This window comes from Pinus tabuliformis, chromosome 6 (assembly GCF_031772625.1).
Source record: "Pinus tabuliformis cultivar Carrire ecotype Pingquan chromosome 6, CPIR1, whole genome shotgun sequence".
In the NCBI taxonomy this organism is placed as follows: Eukaryota; Viridiplantae; Streptophyta; class Pinopsida; order Pinales; family Pinaceae; genus Pinus; species Pinus tabuliformis.
In genome coordinates, this window is record NC_142292.1 from 1,671,578,705 (window position 1) to 1,671,602,809 (window position 24,105).

The window sequence follows — 24,105 nt, forward strand, 5'->3', positions numbered from 1 at the left end:
GGGCAGAAAACTTGGCAAAGAATGGTGCTGCTGTTCCACAGAGAAAAGGTAAAGAAATCATGGATCCTTCATCAACTCAAACAGTTCCAGCAAATAAGATGGATCAGCCATCAAATGTACCCAAAGATAGAGTAGAAAAACGAGACAATCCGGCGAAGGAAGGTGAAAAGGGTCAAGCATTCAGCATTGAGAATGAAGTTGCAAAATTGAAATTGACCATTCCATTGACAGAAGTCATGAAGAACAGTACATATCGAGAAAATTTTTCTAAAGTATTCAACATTGACCTAATGTTAGATGCGGTGAACGTAGAGGATGACCAGCCGGAATTGATCTTTGGGCCAGCTCTAAATGGTGAGTCCCCCAAGAGTGAGGTTCCTCCATTCTATATCAGCTTGAGAATTCATGATTATGTGCTTCATAATGCTATGTTCGATTCGGGAGCGTCACATAATTTAATGCCCAAGGCAATTATGGAGAAGTTGGGGCTTGATATTACTTGAAAGTACCATGACCTATATTCATTTGATTCCAGCCGGGTTAGATGCATCGGTTTAATTAAAGATTTGGTTGTTAGTCTGGATCAAATTCCCGCAAAGAATCTATTGATGGATGTGGTAGTGGCGGACATTCCTCCATGATTTGGCATGCTGCTTTCAAGGTCATGGGGATTCAAGCTCAAAGGTACTCTTCAGCTGGATTTTTCATATGCTACTATTCCGGTGTTTGGACAAATGAGGAAAGTGTATCGAGAGAAAAAGATGAAGTATATGATTACTAGCAAGGAAAAGCCAGTAAATCATCCTGTAAATTATGTAAAAACAGATTTAGAATCTTTTGTTTTGTTTGCGCAAAATTTAAATGATATAGATAGTCAGCTAGTTCAGGTAGAAGATATCCCAGGCGTTCCAGAAAATTTCAGAGAAGTATTGAGAACGGAAAGTGAAGAAAGGACTGCTGTCATAAGGTCAATCGCTGAAACAAATGGGCAGCAAATCATGACTGCAACAACATCAGATTTTCAGCACCTAGAAGATGATGAAGAGGGTCTTTGGACTATGGATTTTGATGGTGCAGTGGGCAGCGATGGTGCTGGTATTGGTGTGTGGATTCGAAGTCCATTCTCAGCCCAAGATCGAATTCCAAGCAAGGTACAAGTATGTTCTTATAAACTAGCATTTGACTGCTCAAATAATGAGGCAGAATATGAAGCTCTTATTGCTGGTTTGAAAATCCTTCTGAAATTAAAGGCAAAGAAAATAGCGGTATATGGCGACTCCGAACTAGTTATCAAACAAGTCAAAGGTGAATTTCAGGCCAAACACCCACGTATGAGAGCTTATAGAAATGCTGTTTTAGATATCCTGAAAAGATTTTCTGAACATACTTTGACATGTGTGCCCCGGATTCAAAATGGTGTTGCGGATGCATTGGCCAAGGCAGCAAGTAATTTGAAAATACCAATGAATTCAAGCAACAAGTTCGAAATCTATGTGAAGCATCGCCCTACAATTCCGGATAATCAAAGGTGTTGGCAAGTCTTCCAAGATGACGAAGAAATCAAAGACTTCTTGCATGGAGAAGGTAAATTCGAAGAAATCTCAATAGATATGGAGCCTGAAGGAGTGAATCAAATGGATGTTTTGCAGCTGAAAGATAACTATATTCCTAAAGGGCTGATTCCTTTAGAAGAACTTTTTGATCAAGATGATGTGGCTCGCAAGCCAACTTTGATGCCAACAGAAGAAGGTGTGGAAGATGTGAATCTTGGGACAGCCGAGAATCCAAAGATGGTGAAATTATCAAAAGCATTGCCGCTCAAGGTAAAGAATCAATACATTAGATTATTGTCATCATTTTCTAATGTGTTTGCTTGGGATTATTCAGATTTAAAGACCTATGATACAAGCATTATTCAACATACTATTCCCATAAAGCCAAATCAAAAGCCTTTTCGACAAATGTTGCGGAGAATTAATCCTAAGTTGCTGCCTTTGATCGAAAAGGAAGTCAATAGGCTCTACAAGTCTGGAATTATAGTCCCTATTCGCTTTTCTGATTGGATCTCCAATCTAGTGCCTGTGAGAAAGAAGACCGGTGAAATACGCTTATGCATAGATTTCAGAAATTTGAACAAAGTATCTCTCAAGGACAACTATCCACTGCCCAAGATGGACCACATATTACAGCGGGTAGTGGGTGCCTCAAGGATGTCATTGCTAGATGGATACTCCGGCTACAATCAGATTTTAGTGCACGAAGATGATCGTGACAAGACAACCTTCACCACACCTTGGGGAACATTTCATTATGCCAAAATGCCATTTGGGTTGAAGAATGCCGGTGCTACATTTCAGCGAGCTATGGATATGGCCTTTGCCAATGAAAAGGATATATTCTTAGTTGTTTATCTTGATGACTTAACCGTATTTTCCAAATAAGATGAGGAGCATTTATTTCATTTGACGAAAGTTTTCCAAAAATGCAGAAAATATGGCATTTCTTTAAATCCAAAAAAGAGTCTTTTTTCCATGGGTGAAGGCAAGTTGCTGGGACATATCATTTCCAAAGACGGCATACGAATCGACCCCGCACGGGTGGAGGCAATTCAGCAGCTAGAGCAGCCCCGAAACAAGAAGGAAATACAATCTTTTAATGGAAAATTAAATTTTCTGCGCCGCTTCATTCCTAACCTTGCAGAGCACCTTAGAGAGATAACCAATATGCTTCGGAAGGATAGCGAGATCAAATGGATCGAGGAGGCGGTCAAATCTTTCAATTTAATCAAGGTAATCTTGTCTTCAGCCCCAACCTTGATCAGCCCCGATTATACTCAGGATTTCATTTTGTTTTCTTTTGCTTCTGAGCATACATTGGCAGCCGTATTAATGCAAAAGAGAGAAGGAGTTGAGAGGCCAATTGCATTTTTCAGCCGAATCATAAGAGATGGGGCGCTAAATTATAACATCATTGAGAAACAAGCGTTGGCACTGATTAAAGCTTTGAAAGATTTCCGGGTATACATACTCAACTCTCATGTATTGGCATATGTTCCTAGTGCAGCCGTAAAAGATGTCTTGGTACAAACGGAGCCGGAAGGTAGGAGGGGTAAGTGGATTGCTGCTCTTTTAGAATATGATGTTGAAATCAAGCCCACCAAGCTGATTAAAGGACAAGGTCTCGCTAAATTGATGGCTGAAACAAACCTCCATGCCCTTGATATCAACTTGATTGCTGCCTTATCTGATGGTGATGAAGAAAATTCAGCGGTTCAGGTATCGGATATTTTTATTACTTCTCCTTGGTATGCTGATATAGTTTATGTGCTGCAAAATGTATCCGCACCTCCTGGAATGTCAAGAAACAAAGCAAGAACATTAAAGCTAAAGGCTGCTAAGTTTTGTATTATGAAATCTGCACTTTATTGGAAAGATCCCGGTGGCATCTTGCTGAATTGTTTGGTTGAAGAGGAAGCAAAGGCAACAGTAGAAGATTTCCATAAAGGCGACTGTGGAGGTCATTTGTTTTGGAAAACTACAGCCAATAAGATCTTGCGAGCTGGTTTCTATTGGCCTTCCCTATTTTCTGATGTATACAAAGCAGTGAAGAGCTGCCATGAATGCCAAATATTCCAAGGGAAGCAAAGGTTGCAACCATTGCCTCTCAAACCGGTGGAAATCAATGCACCATTTCAGCAGTGGGGCTTAGATTTTATTGGCGAAATCCACCCAGCATCATCCGGGCAGCATCGATGGATCCTAACTGCCACTGATTACTTCACAAAGTGGATAGAGGCAATTCCCACTCGGCAGGCCACAGATTCGGTAATCATCTCTTTTCTAGAAAATAATATCTTGTCACGTTTCGGCTGTCCATTCAAATTAATCACAGATAATGCAGCAGCCTTTAAGTCCAATAAGATGGTTGATTTTTGCTATAAGTATAACATCAGCTTGGGGCACTCGACCGCTTATCATCCGCAAGGCAATGGGCTGGCCAAATCATCAAACAAGTCACTAGTCAACATTATCAAGAAGATGCTGGAAATTAACAAGAAAAGTTGGCACAAGAAATTGGTAAATGCATTATGGGCTGATCGGGTGAGTCAAAAGAAGTCCATTGGCATGTCGCCATTTGAGATTGTTTATGGAATTGATGCAGTGTTTCCAACATCACTTAGTGTACCGGTCGCGAAATTGCTTCAAGAAGCGGGAGAAGATCCGGATCCAATGCAAAGGCGAATCAATCAAATGGTTCACTTACAGCGAACGAGGGAAGAGGTTCTCCAAAATTCTTTAAGGTTGCAAGAGCATATCAAGAAAATCTATGACAAGAAGGCAAAGTCAGAAAACTTTCAGCTGGAGGATGTTGTTTTGAGGTGGGATGCCCGAAATGAGGACAAAGGTAAGCACGGTAAATTTGATAATTTGTGGAAAGGTCCTTATAAGATTGCTGCATATCGTGGTCCCAATGCTTTCATTCTCAAAGAGTTGAATGGGGATGAATGTCCCGGTGGGTCGGTGAATGGCCGGCTTCTGAAAAGATATCATGCTTGAGCAATGCTGCTCTAATCATCCTCATTGTAATTACCGTTTTCCTTTCATTACAGCAAGTGTGAACTGATCTCTCATCCTTAGTTTGGGGCCCGCGGTGAAGGCTATAATTCTGAGGATGAGGATTGGTTGGTGTGAAGTTTTCAGGTCGTTTATTTTCTGCAAAAATTAGTTTGTTTGAGTCAAAATCCTTTGAAAATTTCAGTTAATAGTCCAAGTCAAATAAAGTCATTTCGAGTATGGTCACGTTTGTACAAGTTGACTCCATTGCCCAATGAATAAAGCACTGGTCTGCTCTCCCAGAGGTCTAAGGTTCTTGGCACCTCCAAGGAGCTACCATCCCCATTGGAGCCAATGTTAGTGTCGGTCTTGAGCCCTCCATCGGTGATCAAAAGCTCTTTGCATATGCATAAGTAGGTGTCTCATCAGTGTCAGTTTTGCATCCCGTTAGGCATGCCATAAAACTGATGGAGGAGCTGGTCCTTGTCCCCTTCTTGGCTTTGCTGGATCAGGTCATGTCAGGTATTAAGCTTGTGTCATACTTGTTTTGTTTTGTCTTGAAGTCCCAAGTCTTAGGTCTAGGGTTTTGGTCAAAAATCACTGCAAGGTCATGAGTCAAAGGTCCATGAGTGCCCAGCAAGCCAGAAGGAGGTATGTACATATGTTCCATTGATATTTTTCATCAGGTACAGATCATTTATACCTTGGATTTAAAAACCCTGTTTTTAAACCCAAGGTCATGTAATATTTGTAAAAAATAAGGAAAATTTCAAAAGTCTTCAAAATGCTGGAAATAACCCTGGTCTCCTCGCCAGAGTCCATTAGATGGTCAACCTGCAAAAAGAATGAAGTTAAAGCGCCTCAAAAGCTAAATCCAAGACAAAGCAACTCAAAAAGCAGTGTTAAAAGTGAATGTTAAAATAGAACATTAGAGAGTGGGTTTTGTAAATTAATTTTTTCAAATTGAACCTACAAGAGGTAAATTTCCCTCTAAACATCTTCATTATGCCTCTATGAGCTAGAAAAGAAGAGAAAGAGGGCGGAAAGGGAGAAAGAGGGCGAATTGCAGAAAAATTGAGGATATTTCTGGTGCGCGACCACTCGAGCAGTGTGCGCGACCACTCGGAGCCTGCGCGCGACCACTCGGAGCCTGCGCGCAACCACTCGGGCTCCCACTCACAGAACCTTCCTAAATCCACTCAAATCGCGTTTTGGTTTGCTAATTGCTCGAGGTAGGCCTCTCTAATGTATTGAATGTTTGAAACATGGATGATGACCTTGTGTTCATGCATTTTTACCATCAAAAATATGAAGAGAAATAGGTTTAGTGATTGTTTGTTCATGTAGGCAATTTTGCTAAGGTTGGTGTTTGCTTTCAAGGTTTTTAATTCCTCTTTATTCCCTCCATTACTCCTATTAGATTTACAATTGTCATAATGTGTCTCTATCTCATCACATTTGCAATGAATATCAATTCCCCATTCCCTATACCTAAAACCCTAATCCCTCTCATATGCATCCCTTAAACCCTAATTCCTTCCCCACAACAATATTATAAAAAAAATATATATAAAAACACAGCAAGAATCAAGATAGTGATGTGTAAGAGGAAAGAGCAATTGCAATGGTAAAAATAATAAAACAAAAAAAAAAAGACAAAAAACAGAGGAAAAGATTACTATGTATAGCCAAGCCATTGCAAGAACAAAATAAACTTATTGCTGTGCATAGTCCTCACAAATACAGTGAAAAGAAGGCTGTGTTATTCAAAGTAAAAACAAAGCAAATACAACTGTACATATTTATTAAAGGACATGCTGCTTTGAAATACTGTTTGCAAAAGAATGTTGCTGTGTCTCCAAAACCAAACCCTAGGCATCCTTTTCCCTTCTATCCCCCTAATACCCTTGATGCAATGCATCTCCTTTCTCTTTTGAATTTGTTAAGTAAAGCCCTCCTCCCCTTATGACAAATGTAAATTAATTCCTTATTTCCCCTTAGCATCAAAAGTACATCAATCCCTTGGAAAAACAGAGTATGCCTAATAATGTACAGTCAAAGGACAAAATCTACGAGCTATCTGTTGATGCTAGTAATCAGTGCTGCCCCATCTCCTGTATTACACGCTATCCCTTACCCCCTGTTGAAAAATGTATTGTCCTTTCCCTTGGTGACCCTATTACATGTCTTCCCTAATAAAGATATTTCTTTGCAAATGATTTCCCGATGATGAGAGATGAGACAACATGTTTGACATTTTGTGAATTATTCCTTAAAAGTTCCCTGTTTTTATATATTTTCCCATTCCTTATGAAAAAGTCCCTCCCCTAACATTTCCCTCATGATTTTTTCCCCTTGAAAACAGCATACTTCTCAGCATTTTGCAGGCAGGGCAGCAGTCAACTTTGTCTATTTTCTCCACCTTGCTCAATAACACCATGTCAACCACTGAAACTAATGAGCAAGGTGATGACCGGTCTTCTTCTACGGAGGTTGAGGCACAACAGAGGCCTCGTAGGGATGGCAAAGGTGGTCATCATAGGAGAGAAGAGCCCACATCTTTAGCAGAATTACAGGCTTGCCCATTGGCAGTGACTTGTTTCCAGTACATGTCATGTTTCCAGTTTTGCGAGAGGCTTGCCTAGATTCAGCACCACAGGGAGTTGGCCCGGCTATTTGTTTTGCGCCTTCATGATGGGCAGGTTACTCTTGCAGGGGTGAATTTTGTGTTTTCTCCTGAGATGATTTCAGAGGCTACCGGGATACCCAATGTGGGTGAGGTGTGGCCAAAGCGCAAATGGGTGGATTTTGTTTATTTTGAGCCATATGTCAGGCCAGCAGTCGTACATCACTAGTCAGGGAACTTTCCTTTCAGATTCCTCCGAGAGGAGTATGCTTCGATCATGCGGCTTATCGTGCATTACTTCACATGTGAGGGAAGGTTTTCACGAGTCTTTGCTTGTCACATTCGCCTGTTGATGCACTTTACCCGAGTGAGGATGATGAACATCCCGGTTTACTTCTTCTAGGACATTCAGAGGATGGTGTCCGTGTTTCAGAGGCAGTCCCCAGCTCAGCAGCATAGGAGTTTGTGCCATCATGGTCTCATCCAGCTCATTGTTTCCCATCAGTTGAGTCAGTAGGGCATTCCATGGGCAGACTTCATTTCTCATGAGGTTTTTACAGTGCCACCATAGCCACAACCAGAGCCAGAGGCCATTCATGAGGCGGGAGGTCCATCACACCAGCCCGAGATTATTGTTCCGAGACATGTTGCTTCCCCACCGCAGCTTACATATCAGAGGGGTCATAGGACCTTATTTGTAGCAGCTCGACGAGTATTTTCTCCACAGCAGGTGGAAGGGGTCTCGTCATCTTCTTCAGATCAGCGAGTGTTATCTCCACACCAGGTGGAAGGGGCCTCACATTCTTCATCAGCAGAGGCAGTACGGGAGGGCAAGCAGCCCATGATTGAGGATGAGAGAGTTGGCGATACACATCATGATTTCATTTACCTTGACGCTCACTCTCCTTCTTCAGATTTTTATGAGCTTATCAGACAGAGAGAGGAGGAGAACCTCGTGTTGCAGCAGAAGCTCGAAATGGCTCAATGGACCATCACTTATCTGGAACAACGCACCAAACAATTAGAAGAGGAAAAAGAACTTGATGAGCTATGGAGGATCCGCAGTGATCGAAGTTTGAACCGTAGGAGGCCCGGTGACCCATTGCCTGCTGACCGGGAGTCTTTGCTCATTCAGGCAAATGCTCGCTTGGAGAGACTGTTGGAGAAAGCCAACCAGGACAAGAGGCTGCTACGGAACATGAAAAATCATTATTGGGCGAGAATGCATGTTTGCAAGGCAAAAATGAAGATACTCCAAAGGAAGTTGTCCGAGGCCCGCAAGAGGAGGAAGAAGACCAACCCGCTCCGTATTTTGGCTGAGGCCTCTCTCACTCACCATGATACTCATTATCCTCCTCCTAGCAGCAAACCCAAGAAATTTTGAGAGTTTTGAGGCATTTTGGGCATTTTTGAGAATTTTACAGGTTTTGGCCGTTGGAGTGGTCTCACCCCGCGCGCGACCACTCGTGGGGACAGCTCAGAATGGGGAAAACTCTACATTTTTAGAATTTTCATGCAAAAATACACTTGCCTATGGATGGACTTCAAATTTTATGGAGATTTGGACTTCCAAAAGCTCAAAATACATGCAAATTTTGACTTTCTGCCCCTTTTTTGAGTTGCAGAAAGCTGCCTTGGGAGAAATGACTTTTGAGGGGTCAAATCAACTCCAAATTCAGAAATTCCAGTGGGGTTGGAAAGTAGACTCATAGACCGTTCCAACAAGCTATCTTTCACCTGATTTGGACACCAGGAAGGCCCTCAAACACAGCTGCCAATGTGCGCGACCACTCCAAGGGAGGGGCGCGACCACTCAGGGAAATTTCACCATTTTGACTATTTCGGCCTGCAAAACACTGTTTTTACTTTGGTTGACTCTTAATGCATGTAAATGATGGATTGTTGGGTAATTTTCATGGCACATGGATACATTTACTCTCCTTTAACACTTCTAGAAGTTTCCTTGATGTAAATAGTGAATATTAAATGCATGGATGGGTTACCTAAGTTTTAGAGGCAAGTTGTTTTGACTGCCTATTATCTAGTGCTCAGTTTAGAATTAGTTGAAACAGCTCCTAGGAAGCTGAGCTCGACCCCTAGAAGTGGGGAAAGGAGTTAGATGATCTATATTATGCCTTCTCTTGTTCATTTTCATGGTTGGACTCTTGAGGGAGAAGCTCTATTGTATATTTTACTTGTATCTCTGCAATTTGAGGAAAAGGAAGGCCAGGGTTTTGCAGACATCATTGTGGATTCTTGTGGATTATTGTGTTGATGGTGTGTTTCCTAGTTGTCATTGTAAGTGTGTTTATGTGTTCCATCTCTTATTCTATTGCTGCTAATTAAACAAAAGAAGTGATAAAGTTTGAATTCATGCATGCCATGCTCAGCTTTCAATTTTGTTTAATATTTATGTTTTCCACTGTCTAAAGAGGATTCAAAGTCATTGTTTGCCCTCTTTAGCTCCCTCTCTTTCTTCCTTGATCATCCATCTTAGCTTAAGGCATCAGCACAAACTCCTTCCTTGCCCCAAAGATCCACCTGCAAAAACTGAGCTCAATCCCCACACCCTGAATTGCACTCCCTCCAATTGCCACCAAAAACCCCAAAAACTTTAAATCAACCCTCCTTATCAGTTTACTAGCCTAATATCTTTGATCCTAATTGGTCAGCTCACCCCATTGAGAAAATACCTTGAGTCTGACCGGAGAGAGCCTTCTCCTTCCTCGTAGGGCTAGCTACGAGGTGTAATGGTTTGATGTAGCCTTGAGATTTGTCTATCTCAGCCTAGGTGAAATTTCAAGCGCTAACAACGTCCACCATGGATGTTTTGCAACCTTTGTCCATCAAAACATGAAATTGGACATACAAAAGGGTTAGGGTGGACATTTTCATTCACGTTATTGATATGATGTTCATCCCGATTGCAAGATGTTTCCCCATTGTTATGAACATTTTCAGGAGAGCATCGAATAACAAGATTATGCTGATTGACGAGGAGCATATTCTCATAATGAACTATCATCAAGAAATGTTCTTTCCATTATATCATCCATAGTGTGATACTTACGAGGAATTATAAAATCATTTTCAGAGTGATATGACTTGGAAGTATATCTAAAAGTTTGGAACTATATACTATCAAAATATAAATTCAAATATTAAAATGTACATAAAGATATAACATTGTTTGAGAATCGAAACGAAAACCGGTACAAATAACATGTATAACATAACTCATAGCAATTATAATTATACAAATAAAGAAAAATGCATAACATCGAGACACATTTACATGTAATTAAGAAAACTTTAGGGGAAACAATATGAAATATTTTACATCATAAAGATCGATACAAGCATAATTTTAAAGTATTACCATAAAGACCCATAGTATGTATAGAGACAAAAAAGGAAATATTTTCCACAACCATAGATAGTATATAAAATGGAAATATTTATAAGAACTCCTAAGAATACTAATATCCTAAGAATCCATATCCATATCCAATGGTGGAATCTCATCAACAGAATCCATATGGGGAGCAATTGCAAAAAAAATTCCATAATCAAATCATTGCAATCCTCCAATGCTAGGTACCAAAACCCAGACATCTGTTCATTAGTTGAATTATCAATATCTGTTGGAAAACATATTCCAATCATCATGTCATATAATAGGAAAGGAACTTCACTATAGTTGCATATAAGAACCAGAGCATGAACTGTTCGAAATCGAAAATAACCAGGACATTTGCTATTTATATCTGCAGATTTTTTTTCCAACAACTTCCATCTGAAACCCAATCATCTTCAAAGTAGTCAATTCTTTGTTAAACACATAGTTGAGCAAATTGGAAATGATCTAATTCTTCAATTGACCATATAGAAGTGAAGCCATCATTGTCAAGGCATATCAACTGATCCATGTATATTGCTAACGACATACACCATGTGTCACTGATTAGAACAAATGAAAAACCCCATTCATTTTTTATTACATCAAACCAGTATATTTTATACCTGTACCGAAGATAATCTTCATACTCTTTGTCCAGATACAACCAAAACAATTTACTTTTATAAAACACGCCATTCTTAGGGGGTGAAGTGCCACCAAATGGAACAACAACCCTTTGCCATACCCTATCAAGACTACTACAAACATAAAATTTAGATTACATTCTGTCATACGTATGTTTTAAAACAACCCAATCATATTTTCTGCTGCTTACATTTTCCAATAATGAAAAGAATCCCCACTCTCCAATTCATATTGGGCCTATGTTTTTAAAGGCCTTTGTAAATGGATTCGTTACAAAATAGTTGAGTGTATGGGATCATTCTATTGCTAACGATAAAACCACCACTGGTCCAACAATAGACTCTACTCTGTATCTTAAATCTATGAACCCCAAATGAAATTGAGATATGTGCCCATTCTGATTATGGTATTCAAGAGAAATATAATTGTCTTCACTATTGAAAAAAGGAAACATAAATCGAAATTCGTTCGTAGAGACATGTGTGGAACATAACAAGAAAGAAGGGTTTTGTAAAAAATTCTTCCATTTCTTACAAACAGTGGTAAAATTTATCACAACTGATAAAGGCAAGCAGAGGAATAAAAGTTCAAGAATTTCGAATGGAAGACAACTCCAAATAGATGGATCCATGATCAAACAATAAAATCACCTAGTAGAAAAAAAAACACATTTGATATCAAAAAAACACTTTAATGTTGGATAAAATTAAAAGTAACATACATACATAATTTACCATTTACACATAGAGAAAAACTTCACATATACACATTGTATAAATTCAAATGAGCGATCATAACATTATTACAACATCGAACACAATTCCATAGTTTTTTAAACCTAATCTCTACAATCCAAGATTATTAATGTTAGTAAACCTATAATTTTTTTTATATTAAGGCCCATGTTTAATATTGATGCTACAATGTTTCTACAAATATATTTATAATATCAAATAAGAACAACTCATTAGGTACGTTTCCATCAAGGACAACACCTAATTGACAATGCCAACAAAAAATTGCCTAGAAAAAACAATTTTATCTTTTTGTTGGAGTACACAATTTTCCATTCTGTTAAGGATAAAAAGTGTTAAACCTAAAATAAAATTTTTAATATAATGTATCCAAAAATATCAAATTAAAATGATATTATAAAATGGGTTTCTTTGGAAATACTTTCCTAGTTATCCAAAATTTCAACATCTTTTAGATAATTATCTATTATTTTTAATTTGAGTAGATATTTTAGGAATAAAAGTTAATGCACCATTGAATTTGATATCTAATGATCTTTTATTATATATGTAAATAATGTCATTGTAGAGTTTATTGAATTTCAATTGGATATTGAAGAATATTTAAAAATAAAATGTTCTCTATTAGATTGTAAAGTTGAAAACTTATTTGTTTAACTTTAAATACAAAAAGGAATACATAAATTCCTTAAATCCATTATAATACTCACATCTTAGTGGAATTAAATATGGATACAGATGTGAAAATTGGAAAATTAGATACTAGCATTTGCACCAGATGTTGCAAAGAAAACACCGTAAGGCGGTAGAAAAGGAACTAGTAGGTTGAAGTGTCTTGTAAAATAGATGCAATCTCTGCACAACATTATAATGTTTCAAAATTATATATTTAGAATGTCAAAGATCATTCAATTAACATTTATTACCATGAAAAAGAACAATATAAATACTTGGAAAATAGGCTTCATGCTAGAGAGTTGATTCTTCCACTTACTGTAACATGAAAAAGTATAAGAGGTAGGTGCAACCATACAACCAATGGAGCCATCTTAGCTCTTTATTTACATAAACATATCTTCCTAAAAGAAGGAAATGTCAAACACCTCATATAAATATATTGGAATCTTCATGATATGAAGGCTACAACAATAAATTGCAACATGGGCATGGTAGCCAATACAAAATCCTTTGTTACTTATATTCTAACAACCATTCCACCTCTAAAGATGTGTTATATTCAACTCTTTCAATAAAATCACTTGCTTTGGTGCCATCCAAGTAGATCTCAAGAGCTTCTACTGCAACAATTCTAGTACCCTGAGCTTATTCATCTCCACACTCGAAAAATCTAATCAACATCCTTGTCCAGTCATGCACCATAGGGAGAATCAGGATGCAAACACAAGTAGGCCCTTTTTCGATTGATATGGCACTGATATATAAGAAAATTTTATTGAGCAAAATGGTTCATTTTACAATAAGATGTGTAATTCCTTTAGATTCATGAGATTTGAGATTATTCCAATTCTAATAAGTTCATATTCTAATTAGATGGGGAAATTAATATATAAGCAAATTTTATTTAGAAAAATGGTCCATTTTACAATAAGATGTGTAATTTTTTTTGCTTCTCAAATTAAAGTTGACCCACAATTTTTTTATACATAGTTAATCAGGAAAATGTGTGGATTGGTAAGGCAATATTTGTGTTGCAATAGTTAATTCCCTAGGGATTTGGGATTATTCCAATTCTAATATGTTCATATTCTATTTAGATGGGGAAATTAATTTTACAATAAGTTGTGTAATTCTTTTAGATTCACGGGATTTGAGATTATTCCAATTCTAATAAGTTCATATTCTAATTAGATGGGTAAATTAATATATAAGAAAATTTTATTTAGCAAAATGGTCCATTTTACAATAAGATGTGTAATTTTTTTGCTTCTCAAGTTAAAATTGATCCATAATTTTTTTATACATAGTTAATCAAGTAAATGTGTGGATTGGTAAGGCATTGTTGGTGTTGCAATAATTTTTTTGTTATATTTATGGAGCCTTCTATATCAACCACATTAATATTTTTAATGTGGTTGTATTAGGAAATAAATATTATTACATTAGTATCTAGGAATAAATATTAGAAATAAATTTTTCTCTTAGCCCCAAGGGTTAGCTCAGTTGGTCAAAGTCGTGCCTTGCCATCGGGAGGTCACAGGGTCGAATCCACCCGAAGCTCTTGGGGTCAGGTCTTGCAGTAGGCTGAGGGGAGATTTAGCCTAGCTATCGCCCAGATTTTTCCGTGGACGTAGCGATCACTCACTAACTAGGGTGCTCATGAACCACAACAAAAAAAATAAAAATATTAGAAATAAAAATGAGAAAAAGATAATTGTGGAAGTCTTTCTATTTCAATTTAAAAAAATACCTAATTTACATTAAAAAAACATAAAAGATATTTCCTTAATATTTAAAATAAATAGATTGTAAAAAATAACTAATTATCTCATGTTAATTAATCTATGTCAAATGAAAAAACAACATTAAAGATATTTCATCAATACTTAAAGCATGAAACATTTAACATGCATGTAAAGATATTGTATCATGCTTTATATCAAAGGATATTAACAACTCGATTTAAAATGACTTGACATTTTATACTTTTGAAAAGAAATTTGATTAATTAACACTTTTTAGGGTTAGATAATTATTAAAGTGTATTGTGTTGTATAAGAATTTATGTGGGTAAATATATGTATTTTTGTGAGAAAAGTTTATTTAAAATGACCTGGAATATTCCATACCTACATGGGTTTGAATGGGATTGAACTAAATGGAATGCTAGAAACTAAGCTCAACCAGATGCATTTTCGGCTAGCGAGGGCTTGGCCAGGAACACCAATACCCCGAGGGAACAAGCAATACATGGATGCCAAATAAAAATATTTCCATATCAGAAACATTGTCTAATCCCAAAACAAAATTATTTTCCTTTTCACCCCCACCCCAAAGAAGCATTGAAGTAATTGTAATACATTTTTTTCTTTCAGTTGTTGGTCTATTCCGCGAATCTGTGATTGAAACCCCTTGATTGATCTACTTCTTGACTTTTCCAAGGCCCTTTGAATCAACCATCACCTCATCCAAGAACCAATTCTCCATTTTTGAATCTAGAGAGTTACCAAAAGATAGCATAAGTCCAGTTAAAGGACAAAGATTCCATTGTCAATGCAACATTATGACAGATTGAAACTATGACACTAATAAATTCACAAAACATTGAGGCTTAACCAACAAAGAATAAAAGTTGCACCATTCAAAATCACTAAAAATAGGTTTATACTCACAACACCGTTCAAAATCACTAAAAACAAGTTTATACTCACCATGAATCCACGCTTTTTGACTTTTCCAAGGCCCTTTGAATCAACCATCACCTCATCCGAGAACCAATTCTCCATTTTTGAATCTAGAGAGTTACCAAAAGATAGCATAAGTCTAGTTAAAGGACAAAGATTCCACTGTCAATGCAACATTATGACAGATTGAAACTATGACACTAATAAATTCACAAAACATCGAGGCTTAACCAACAAAGAATAAAAGTTGCACCATTCAAAATAACAAAAAATAGGTTTATACTCACAACACCGTTCAAAATCACTAAAAACAAGTTTATACTCACCATTTTACTCACCATGAATCCACACTTCTGCTCAAATTCAGAAGAAAACAAATTTCTTTGAACGCTTCAATGGAAGCTAAAACTCTATCATCACACCAGGGTTTTGACCACTGAAAAACATCTCTATTCGTTAAACAACTCATAACAACATTCGGAAGAAAACGAATTTCTTTGAACGCTTCAATGGAAGCTAAAACTCTATCATCACACCAGGGTTTTGACCACCGAAAAGCATCTCCATTCGTTAAAAAACTCCCTCTTTACAAATTTGATCGGGTGGATGAATGCTAACCCCATTTTCCTTATCGAAATATCCTCAAACTACTGAACCATTTCATTGAACCACTTTCTTCCAGTGCAAAATGGTCTAGGGTGGCATCTAGGCGATTTCTTCCGAGAGGGAATGCCTTACGGTGTAATTAAAGAAACAAAAAATACAAATAAGTATATTAGAATAAATTTTAAGAGTAAAATATTAAAAAATAAGAAAAAGGATAATGGGATAATAAATATAAGGATAGTATTAAGGATGATAAGGATGAAAATAAGTAAAACTATAACTCTAAATATTATATTAATAAGAATAATTAAGATAAAATTAAGGAAAATTAAGAATAAAAATAAAAATACAACTAAATCTTATATTAAAACATTGTAATAAAAAATATAAATTTGTAATAAAAATTAAGGGTAAGAAATTCAATAGGATAAAAATAAGGTGGATGAGGATATGTTGACTTTTTTTAATTTACCGCCAAGATTGATTCTCAAGGGAATATGCTTAGAATATACTTAGTCTTAAGTTTTATCAATGGTTGTAGTGTGTTACAAAGTTTGTTAGGCTGCATTGACTTTTAATAAATTTAAAAGATTATATTTGTGCTAGGTGGCTCATTGCTCACCAATTTCCTAGGGATTTGAGATTATTCCAATTCTAATATGTTCATATTCTATTTATATGGGGAAATTAATATATAAGAAAATTTTATTGAGAAAAATGGTCCATTTTACAATAAGATGTGTAATTCTTTTTTCTTCTCAAATTAAAGTTGACCCATAATTTTTTTATACATAGTTAATCAGGTAAATGTGTGGATTGGTAAGGCATTCTTCATGTTGCAATAGTTAATTTCCTAGGGATTTGAGATTATTCCAATTCTAATATGTTCATATTCTATTTATTTTTGTTATATTTATGAAGCCTTCTATATCAACCACATTAATATTTTTAATGTGGTTGGACCCATCAATAAATATTATTATATTAGTATTTAGGAATAGATATTAGGAATAATAATCAGAAAAAGATTCTAGGAATAGATATTAGGAATAAGAATAAAAAAGGAAGTCTTTCTATTTCAATTTAAGATGGCTGAGGATCTCTTGAATTTTTCATTATTATTTAGTAATGTCCTATATTGATTCACAACTGAGCATATTCACTCACTTGATCAAGCCGGGGAAAGGAGTACAACAAAACGCTAATTATAAGTAGTTAAAAATCACTAAAAACAAGTTTATACTCACCATTTTACTCACCATGAATCCACGCTTCTACTCAAATTAAGAAGAAAACGAATTTAAACAAGTTTATACTCACCATTTTACTCACCATGAATCCACGCTTCTGCTCAAATTCTTAATAAGAAAACGAATTTAAACAAGTTTATACTCACCATTTTACTCACCATGAATCCACGCTTCTGCTCAAATTCAGAAGAAAACGAATTTAAACAAGTTTATACTCACCATTTTACTCACCATGAATCCATGCTTCTGCTCAAATTCATAAGAAAACGAATTTCTTTAATCGCTTTAATGGAAGCTAAAACTCTATCATCACACTAGGGCTTTAATCACCGAAAAAGCGTCTCTATTAATTAAACAACTCATAACAACATTCGGAAGAAAACGAATTTCTTTGAACGCTTCAATGGAAGTTAAAATTCTATCATCACACCAGGGTTTTGACCACCAAAAAACAACTCATAACAACATTCAGAAGAAAACAAATTTCTTTGAACACTTCAATGGAAGCTAAAACTCTATCATCACACCAGGTGACCACCAAAAAGCGTCTCTATTCATTAAACAACTCTATCATCACACCAGGGTTTTGACCACCAAAAAGCGTCTCTATTCATTAAACAACTCTATCATCACACCAGGGTTTTGACCGAAAAACGTCGCCTCTACGATTGCCTCTACGATTTCTTCCCAGAGGGAACGCCTTACACTGTAATTAAAGAAACAAAAAATACAAATAAGTATATTAGAATAAATTTTAAGAGTAAAATATTAAAAAATAAGAAAAAGGATAATAAGATAATAAATATAAAGATAGTATTAAGGATGATAAGAATGAAAATAAGTAAAACTATAACTCTAAATATTATATTAATAAGAATAATTAAGATAAAGTTAAGGAAAATTAAGAATAAAAATAAAAAATACAACTAAATCTTATATTAAAACATTGTAATAAAAAATATAAATTATATTAATAAGAATAATTAAGATAAAATTAATGAAAATTAAGAATAAAAATAAAAATACAACTAAATCTTATATTAAAACATTGTAATAAAAAATATAAATTTGTAATAAAAATTAAGGGTAAGAAATTCAATAGGATAAAAATAAGGTGGATGAGGATATGTTGGCTTTTTCCAATTCTAATATGTGCATATTCTATTTATATCGGGAAATTAATATATAAGAAAATTTTAGTGAGAAAAATGGTCCATTTTACAATAAGATGTGTACTTCTTTTTCTTTTCAAATTAAAGTTGACCCATAATTTTTTTTATACATGGTTGATTAGGTAAATGTGTGGATTGGTAAGGTATTCTTCATGTTGCAATAGTTAATTTCCTAGGGATTTGAGATTATTCCAATTCTAATATGTTCATATTCTATTTATTTTTATTATATTTATGAAGTCTTCTATATCAATCACATTAATATTTTTAATGTGGTTGTACTTGTCAATAAATATTATAAATATTATTACATTAGTATTTAGGAATAGATATTAAGAATCAAGAAAAGATTTTAGAAATAGATATTAGGAATAAAAATCAAAAGGGAAGTCTTTCTATTTCAATTTAAAGTGGCTTAGAATCTCTTGACTTCTTTTTATTATTTAATTAATGTCCTATATTGATTCACAACTTAGCATATTCAATAAATATTATAAATATTATTACATTAGTATTTAGGAATAGATATTAGGAATGAGGAAAAGATTTTAGAAATAGATATTAGGAATAAAAATCAAAAGGGAAGTCTTTCTATTTCAATTTAAAGTGGCTTAGAATCTCTTGACTTCTTTTTATTATTTAATTAATGTCCTATATTGATTCACAACTTAGCATATTCACTAATATTATAAATATTATTACATTAGTATTTAGGAATAGATATTAGGAATCAGGAAAAGATTTTAGAAATAGATATTAGGAATAAAAATCAAAAGGGAAGTCTTTCTATTTCAATTTAAAGTGGCTTAGAATCTCTTGACTTCTTTTTATTATTTAATTAATGTCCTATATTGATTCACAACTTAGCATATTCACTAATATTATAAATATTATTACATTAGTATTTAGGAATGGATATTAGCAATCAGGAAAAGATTTTAGAAATAGATATTAGGAATAAAAATCAAAAGAGAAGTCTTTCTATTTCAATTTAAAGTGGCTTAGAATCTCTTGACTTCTTTTTATTATTTAATTAATGTAATATATTAATTCACAACTTAGCATATTCACTAATATTATAAATATTATTACATTAGTATTTAGGAATAGATATTAGCAATCAGGAAAAGATTTTAGAAATAGATATTAGGAATAAAAATCAAAAGGGAAGTCTTTCTATTTCAATTTAAAGTGGCTTAGTTATTATTTAATTAATGTGCTATATTGATTCACAACTTAGCATATTCACTAGTTCGATCAAGCGGGTAAAAGAGTACAACAAAACGCTAATTATAAGTAGTTAAAGAAAGCGTTTTTGCAAAATCATTTCAAGAGAAAGCAATATGAAGGACTGATAGATGTGAGCACCTATGGCTTTCACTTCAACCCATGATTATATCTCGAGATCAATCTGGGGCAGGAATCTACTCTCACTCTACGGAATCTAACATTAGATACAAACTATTAAATATGAACAATAATTCGATTGAGATAACAATAAATATGAGCAAACGCATCTAATCTACATAAATTTAAATTTAAATAGGTGTTGTTTAATTATATGAGAGAACATAAAATATGAGTAGAAGTACTGAATCTTACAAAAACTTAAATAGGCGTTGATTAATTATCGTACATTTAAAATATATCTTCAATTGAATATACAGATTCAGAACTTTGATTTTTTTTTTTTTAAATTCATTGCGAAGACTCTACCATTTAAATGTATGATTAAAAAAATTCATGTTCAATTATTAACAAATTCATAAACACTCCAAAATATATATATAAAAAATATACTACTGCATTTAAACGCCCTTGAACAAAATATTTAACTGCAATTTTTCTATCATCAAAAGCCATATAAAGTAATAATAATCAGTTATAAATTAATAATAATTAGAAGTTACGTGCACAATGCGGAGAAAACAGATAAGCGTAGCCAAACAAATTATTGAATCTTATATATAGCCAAGCGTGAGAGGTACAAACGGAATTCTGAGATCCGTGTCTTGAGGAGGCCACAAATGAAATGCCAAAACCTACAAACGGAATTCTGAGATCTGTGTCTTGAGGAGGCCACAAATGAAATGCCAAAACCTACTTTGACGCAACATCATTGAAACCGCCCAGTTCTTTCGCAAATCGGCAAAATCCTTGGTACGAAAGTCACATAATGCAGAAGGCATTGGGGGTTCTTGTCACGCCAGAAATAACCGTAGCCGCTGCAACAACCACCACTAGTTGAAGAATGACCTAACATAAATTATGTTTTGATGCCTCCCACATGTTTCCTGAGGCTCATTTTGGGCTGCATTTCAGGATTTATTTTGCGCCTATTTAGAAGATCCGACGCTCACCATATCTACGAATCCAAATTTTTTGAGACTAGTCGTAAGGCACATAGGATTCGCATCTCCAATTACAGTTATTTTAGTATCCTGTAAGCTACTTTACATTAACCCCGCGGTACGCATATAACAAATAAAACAAATAAAGCCAAAGATTACCTTCAATCCCTGCAACCGTTTTCATGGCCCTCCATTTGCATTTTTCGCAGTTTAGGCCCACCTCCAACACGATTTTCTGCACAATCACGCACATAATTCACTTCCAATAACCTTTCAAAAAATAAAATGAGACATCAATAACTGATGACCTACCTTGGAAATATATGACAATTGCTGAAGAAAATAACCTACCTTTGACATCAAGATATCTAATGACTGACTTTGGCTCTCGAACTAACAAGGATGTTGGGCAAGATAGCTAATCAGACACACCACGTAGAGAGTGCTTGAAAGGGCTGAACTAAGCTGGATTTTATGTTTCTTAAAAAGGTGTTGGTCGACCTTGAACCGAATTTGGAACAGGAACAACGAGCTAAATAAACCTTTGAATCCATCCACAAAAGAAGAAGAAGAAACAATGCCACTTTGAGCAAGACTTGGCAAGAAAGAGTGAGCGTGTTTGGTTAGGTCTTATCCAGGATGGGACGGCGAGGGTAGTCAGGACGCAACTGAAAAATTAATGAGCAGGATGGGACAGCGAGGGTAGTCGGGACGCAACTGAAAAATTAATGACTGGGCAGGATGGGACGGCGAGGGTAGTCGGGACGCAACTGAAAAATTAATGAGCCAGTCAGTTGGTAAGGACTCAGGAGTTGGTTATGAGGAGTTTGTTATGAGATCAACGGAGGGCAAGATTTCAATCATCTAACACCTAATTTCATAATTTCATGGTGCATAGCAATGACAAGATTTCAATCATCTAACACCTAATCTCATGTTGCATAGCAATGACAACGAGATCAGAGGAGAGTTAATTTCAAACGGAAACGCTTTACGGTGTAATTATTGTGACAATGAAGTAATATTTATCCCAAATAACTTGATGAATCTTCAACCATCATTGATTTAACATTTGTTTTGTTGAAGAAAAAAAAGTGAGTACATGCACATTCTAGATTTGCATGTATTTTAGTGTGATTTGGGGAAGGATTTTAGTAAAATAAGTGGATACAACTATGAACTCCACACCTAACAAGGCCTTCTTCAAGGAGGAAATGTCTATACATCTCTCGAGATTTTCTATGGTAATATGAAAATCAAATGTTTAAATTCAACCTTGAATTCCTATTCATATAGATCTAATTACTTTGAGTAATTTTAAAAGGGCTATCTATCTCAACAAATCAAAGAAAATTGAAATATATTGATGGCTTGCTAAGAGATGCAATGTGAAAATTTCAGGAGTAAGACATCCATCCAATTGAATAGAATAGTGTTTAAGAGCTATATCTAGAATTAGAAAATTCTTAAGGTTATTTAGATCTACAAGGATTTGGGATTAATTTTTTCAAAAAAATATTTTACAAGGCTTTTAAACAAGTAGAAAAAAGTGCAACATGCTTTACAATGAACAATGAATAGAACAACATATAGCTGGTAGTAGAAATCACAATTGAATGTTTCATATATTGAGTTTTTGTAAATTTTAGAAGCCAGATTCCACTTGTTTGGGTGAAAAAGTTAATTTATAGTGCCACATAGTTAATTTTATGTTTTAATAATTTATAGTGTTTTTTGGTTTATGACTAATTTATAGTCAACAATTATGAGTAATTTAGGTTAATTATGAGTGATTTAGATTCATGAATAATTATGATTAATTATAAGTAACTATGCAATTATTTATGTTTATGAGTAATTGACTAATTCTATATTTCAGTTTTTAGGTTTATTAGTAATTTCTAGTAATTCAGGTATATGAGTAAACACGTTCTGATTTAATGAATAATTATGATTTAAACATTTATTAATTATTTTGATTTAAACAATTTCTCATTTAATAAATATAGTTTTAATCATTATTGCAAAACTTATCTGATTTCATTAGTACAAAAATTAAGACCATTGCCAAATTAAATTATGAATAATGAATGCTACATAAGTAATTTTATATTTCAATAAATCATGAATTATAAGTAACTTAGATTTATGACTAATTATCATTAACTACGAGTTATTTAGCTTATGAGTAATTGACTAATTTTATGTTTTAGCTTTGTTTATAAGTAATTTATACTAATTTAGGTATGTGAATAAACAATTTCTGATTTAATAAATAATTTTGATGTAAATATTTATTAATTATTTATAATTTAAATAATTTTTCATTTAATAAATATTTTTTTAACCATTATTACAAAGCTTAATTAATTTCAATAAAATGAGTATAAATCTTAGTATTATATTTTTTTTACTAGTTGATTGTAATTATCTGGCTAACAAAAATTATTAAAACTTTGGTAAAGATGATTTTTTTGCAATTTTTTAGATGTAATGAATTTTTAATGAACCTAGATTTACCTTAAATGCAGATCTAACATGAGCTGAGAAAGATTCAATTTCTTGAGAAGAATCCAATTTCTCCCGGTATAATTTTTTTATAAGTCTATTTTATTTAAATGTTTTGTATAGTTATTTTTTCAAAAGATAAATAAAATTTCAAGTTTGATGACCTACCAGTTTAACTCACACTGGCACTGGATTGTAAACTAATCTTTTTAAATCAATTAAATATATATGAAAAATAATTTTAATATATGAATCTAGATTTACAAATGCTCATGGTTAAATAAAAACAATCAGGTGAATGAAAAAATATATCTAAGTCTACCAAATCTGATGATTCTGACCACGTATTTTCTTTGCGATATATTTGAAAAGCTCTATTCAACCACTGGGCTGAGCGTTCGTTTATATTATTTAAGATCTTGGCAGCGGCCTCGCTATTAGGCGTAGCACAATTTGGATTTGGGTTACAGAGTGTAGTGACTGCACCAACCCACATTATAAGAGGATAAATACTGATTAGCATTAATATTGCACCTACTATTCTTCATGAAGGATACTTCACCTACTATACATTGACTATTTTCAGTTCTTCACAATTTATGATTTATATATATTAACGCGCATATATATAATTGGCCCATGCAATAGGGATCGAAAGCAAATGATCGCAGAACTCAAGTGTAGGATGTGCGCAGCCGCCTACTCCATGACAATCAAGTCACTTCCTTCATTCGAGATTCGTTTAGAATTATAAGTTTTACATGGATATGAGCTAACCAATAATGCTTTTTTCCTTTCTATCAATGTTTTAGCGATTGCATTTCATCTTGTTTACATAATAACGATTGTATTTCATCTCATTTGCAGATTTACTGAC